A 6,041-nucleotide genomic window follows, 5' to 3' on the forward strand; every position below is an offset into this window, starting at 1 on the left:
CATCCAGTACTCCGCACCCGCTCACCTCAGTTGTTGAGTGAATTGTCTGCTTTGCAAAACTTGGTATTGGGTAAAGGTATTGGGAGTTAACTGGGTTAAAAGGTCGATGTATTTTAGAAGCAGCTACGAGCTGGTGATGACATACCATCAATACCTGTGGTATGAGCACAGGGCAAGGCCAAAAAAATAAATACTTAAAAAAATATTACTGATTTTCATGTAACAAATCTGTGGTGTAGTTCTGTGATTCCTCTGGTAAGTGAGCGATAGTGAAACTGAAACGTGAAACTATCTAACAGAAACTTAACAACATAAAGCTTTTTTGCATGGATTTAAAAATAATTGGAATTTTGCACAAAAAAAATTGAATGAGATCTTATTAGATATAAAATATTAATTGTCTGTGCAATAATTTACCGGGTCAGTGGTAGCTTCACATTTTACTCAAAATTGGATATGATATTCCTTATTGAAAGTCAAAAACTACCTATTCGAAAGAGTATGCCTCAGACTTGAGAAGAATTTTTTTTTTCATAAGAAATACGATTCCAATGATTACATTGTGCAATTACAATATCGTGCAATAAAACTTATAATTTAATAGCCTGAGGGCGGTCACCCCATTCCCAATCTGTGGTATTATTAATGAAGGTCATTTATGTTGTTCCTTTACCACAGAAACTTTTTCAACATTTTTTTTTTAAATTTCGTAATGCATTTGTATCTACTACTTACTTACATACTGTCCTTTAATGAAGTCATTTATAAATAATATACCTGTCTATTAATTATACTTATAAATTATATTCAATAATATTACGGAACTCAGTAAGGATTTTTTTTTAGTCTTTTTAAGTCACCTTAGGACCTTTAATTGGATATTTATTGACACACTTTCACAAGTTATTTAGTCTTGCACATTTCATTTTTTTACAAATCCTTTGAATTTCGTAATACATTTGTTTTGAACATTTTCTGGGATATTGTTGTAAAAGCTTAAACATGGTTAATTATAAATAAAATTTCATGAACGATGCGGGACTCCAACCCACGACCTCTCGCGTTCCGTGCGAGTGCTCTCCCAACTGAGCTAATCGTTCGAGTGAAGTATCGTCATAAAATCTTGCATGCTTTGTTCAACTCACAGATTGTGGCTTCATCTACAGGATCTACTTTACAGTTGATAACCTGCTCAACCCCAATATTTGCATATTAGGAAATTGACTTGAGATGTCGCACTTGCAAATCTAAACAATTTGTTATGGTTTTAAAGTGATAACCCTCACTTCTAGTATTAATACACAATAGTGACGCATCGTCATAAAATCTTGTATGCTGTTGTTGAACTCTAAAAAAAAACATAATAGTTATGTATGCCTGAACTCTATACAATATCCTGTTAGAAGATTGCAGGCGGGTATTGACCGGGCGCTCGGCGCATGTCGTCGGGAATCTGCATCGGCGCAGTACACGAACGTCCCTGCACTTGACTCCTTCGACAACACCGGAGGGTGCATCGGCCGCCCACCACAATATAACCCCGGCTCCCGTCCCCCCCCCGGCCCCGCCCCCGCCTCACACCTCCCCGCCCCCCGGACACCCACGTCCTACGGAAAGGTCATTTCAGATAGCTCAAAGGTCATAACAGGAAGCTGAGCTGTAATATACTAAATTTTATCTGTGTTAATAAATAACGCGAAGTAGCTTTATTTTTATTTATTTTATTTATTAGGGAAAACCAACTGCTTCAAAAACTTAAATGATACTTAAGATAATTACAGAGAGCCAATTCTAGGTATGCACAAATAGTGGTAGAGTAGAAAATTTTTACTGACACCGTGAGCATATACAATTCGAAAATTACAATTTAAATTTATTCCAAACTTAAAATTTTTTGTCTTTATCTTACCTTTGTCACTTCAGAATTACATGAGAGGGAGAAGTAATTTTAGGCTTGGAGTAACTTTACATTGCGTTTATTAATAAGGCAGTATGTTTATAAATATTATATGCTCCTAATCTCATACTACATGTTTGGGAGTGCTTAATATTAACGTATAGTGCAATATTTTTTATACTTCTCCTTTGTTTTTAAAAAAAATATATTTATGTCATTTTAGTGATTAGGTAACGTACTTTACACATTACTGCTTCGCGGCAGAAATAGGTGCCGTTGTGGTACCCATAATCTAGCCGGCATCCGGTGCAAAGGAGCCTCCCACTGCCAATCCTCTTTGGTTTTAAATCTATATACTAATATATAAAGCAGTGTTTGTTTGTTTGAACGCGCTAATCTCTGGTACTACTGGTCCGATTTGAATGATTCTTTCAGTGTTGGGTAGTCCATTTATCGAGGAAGGCTATAGGCTATGTTTTTTTTCAAAATTAGGGATCCGTAATAAAATTGCTATTTTGTAACACAAGGTGTAAAATCGAAAACCTATTTTTGCGTGCGCTGCAAAAACTATTGACAATAGAGCAAAATGATGTACATTCTATAATATAGAAACTATCGCGTGAATTATACTTTATATGGCAAAACAACGTTTGCCGGGTCAGCTAGTAATAAATATTTCTATAACTAAATCTGAAGAATATGATACAGATAATTTATATAATATATAATTGATTATTTAATTTTAATAAACAAACAATCTAAAAATTCAGTTAGTAAAAACACGTGTTAACCTTTAAAAATAGTATTTCAACAAAATGATGATCAATTTGAAACAGATTTACAAGATCGGGACCTTGTTTCGATTTTTAAACTGTGATTTGTCTTGTCACAATTTTAAAGGATGTGATGTCATCAGACTATGACGTAGCATATAATTATAAATGTAAGTTGATAATCTGTACACTTTTAGTTACATCTGTACACTTTAGTTAGTTTTCGTAATATCATTTGCAAAATAATCAAATAATGTACTATTTCATATTTTTATGTTTGGTATAGTAAACAGATGTATAGTAATCAAATCTTACAATCGTAACAAGACCACAAGCAAAGGAACGGAAATGAGTGTTTTATAAGATAATTTGTGTCTTTTCGCCTCAATAGCCCCGCTATAGGCACAATATTCAAATGCCAATTCAAATATTTTTATACAAATGATTTAAGTTTTCTTTAGTGTTAATTCCGCCAATATTTGTTTTTAAAACAATTCGACACGTGTTTCGCCTCTACACGGGACATCCTCAGGACGTGTTGTCTCGCCAAAATCTGGCACGAGACTGATGTATCAGACAGGCCTATTATGGATTGCTGATGCATATTATGGATTTCCGCAAAGTAACGCCTAATTCAATAAATTTTCAAATATTTTTATTCAAAATAGGATGTGACATCACTTATTGAAAGTCATAAAAACTACTAACCATTCCAAAATGAATGCCTCAGGCCTGAGAAGAATGGGCGCAACAAACTCAGCGGGCTTTTTTTTTCATCAAACAATATGTTTACAATGTAATATTGTACAATTAAACTTATTATTTAATTATATTAACCATATTTAAAAAAGTCATTTTTGTTATATTAACCTTTACCACAAAAACGTTTTTTAATAATTCTTTTGAATAACCTAATACTTTTGTTTTGAACATTTTCTGGGATCATGTTGTAAAAGCATATACATACATCGCCCCACAAAAGACTTACTAACTCGACTAAGCCGAGTAGTAGGCATTACAAGCTTATGTCTGTCCCTGGTGTTAACATTATGGTTATGACAGTTTCTATCAAATTCACTTATGAACATACATTACATTATCAAGAATATATTGAGAAGCAACAGTCAAGATGTTAATTTCTTTGAATTTTGCTCTGAAAGATTCTCTAGGACCTACGTTGTAAATAGCGTATACAGCCCTTTTTTGCAGCACAAATATTGCACAATACAGTAATCGAACAGTACTGTGTACGCACGCACACATACACACAATATACACGGCCGCTAAGCAATCTTGGGCAGACAAAAGTATTGAATGCCATGGCCGCGGCGTACGCCGCTGAGACTGGTTCGATTTAAATTAGCCGTGCCGCGCCGTCCGCGTCGTCAATCTTTTTGTATGTGCCAACCCTAGCGCTCCGCCCATACGTAAGTATAAATTTCAATGAGACCACTGAGTTACACTACTGTTCTATTACTTGTATTGTGCTATAGGTATGTATGTCCAAACATCACCATTTACACTTGCTTTACCAACTCATTAATCTCAAGACATTGCAAATAAGCGATGGCACGCCCGCTTCTGTAGATGTTAAACCTTAATTGGTGACGTTTTATGAATAAAATATAAGTCTGCTTGTATAATTTAAATTAATAGTTATTAATAAAGAAAAAATGATCGCTCATAAATTATTATCCTGTTTCCGTGTGAACAACCAGCAAACGACCTCCCTCTACAAGGCCGCAAATATCCCGTGCTTCCGCGTGATGGTTAAAGGTCTGATGCAATTGCATGCGTTTCATTTTATAGGATAGCATACTTTTTTATTTATTTTTTATGGAAGAAGAGGACAATCGGGCATACGCGTAAGTGATCACCGCAGCCCATACTCTCTTGAAACACCAGAGGAATCACAAGAGCGTTACCGACTGTGTAAATCGTCGAATAGCCGTACATAAGAATTCGAAAACCGAAAACTCATTCGTACGTGGCAGGCGAGGATTGAACCAGAGGCTCCGTGATGAGAGAAAATGGTTTCAACCTATTACGCCATCGACACATGTATTATTATAAATTTATTACTACCCACCTTAGCCTTAATAGCTGCTCCTTGGTTAGCAATGTAATGATCATCTTCGAGGTCTGAAAAGATTCAACAGACCCTTTATAACCTAGGTCTTAAAGAATCATTAATTAACCATCGAGCAGTCTGTGGGTCGACAATGCGTAAAAGCAGTACAATGCCCTGCGTGTTCAGAATGACAATGCGTTGAGAGTGTTATCGGGGCTGCCACGATACTGCAGTCTTTGTTTTTACGCGAATATGCGTAAGCGGTGCACATCCCTGTTGCGTAGGGTTCAGGCTAGCCCCAATGGTATTCTGAGGGCATTATCGCACAGTTTCGACTGTCAGTAGCAGAACCACTGCTGTATGATACATGAGCTGACAAGTCGATCCTGACTTAGTTTAGGAAGGCTAATAACACTGAAGCACTAGGTTTTATGTAACTTTGTTACTAACTAACTACTACTACTAAGAATTTTATTTATTTTTTTATTAAGAAAAAAAAATTAAGTAACTTAAAATATTAGCTGTTGCCTCTCAATATATTGTAATGTTATGTATGTACGAAGTCCAAAAGAATTGAAAAAAAAAAAACCTGTACCACAAGAAAACCTTACTATAACCTATAACGTTACTGTAACATATACGACTTTGTCGTTGACTGTAAGTGAAGCGACGGCAAAAAAATTATTTTAACGAAATTTTGTCTTACTAAAAAGAACCCTACTTGCTCCTGTTCTTCTCAGGTCTACGGCATATATTTTCGAATGTGTGTTGGATTTTGACGTTAAATAACTGATTTAAAACCCAATATTGAATAAAAATATATGAATCTGAATTTGAATTATTAATTATTTCAAGTATAAACCTAGTATCGAATTCAAATACATGAATATTATTTCATTTACAATGGTGTGTTAGCTCGTAGAACTTCTGTATACAATAAAAATATTTTGTTCTCATTTAAATAATCAAATATTTCAGTGTTATTTTAAATTTAAAATAGATATTACACCAAACCTCTTACTTGTACGTTGGTTATGTACACTGTGAGTCAGGTAAATGTAAAAAAAATGAGGGTGGTAGTAAAACTGACGAATTGTTATAATAAGATTAGAAATATTAGCAGGAAGAGCAGATAATATAAATTTTTGCAATAAGATGGGAGAGATATAGGCGGGGGTGTTGAGCTGTTGAGTGTGGGTGAATGTGAGGGTTTAAGGGGGGTGGGGTTAGGCTGCGGTGAGGTGTGCGCGGGGTAGGGGGGGGGTGTTCTGTTGGCTCCAAGGTCGCAGAGTCACAGCCG

Source organism: Leptidea sinapis, chromosome 11 (genome assembly GCF_905404315.1).
Source record: "Leptidea sinapis chromosome 11, ilLepSina1.1, whole genome shotgun sequence".
NCBI classification, from domain to species: Eukaryota; Metazoa; Arthropoda; class Insecta; order Lepidoptera; family Pieridae; genus Leptidea; species Leptidea sinapis.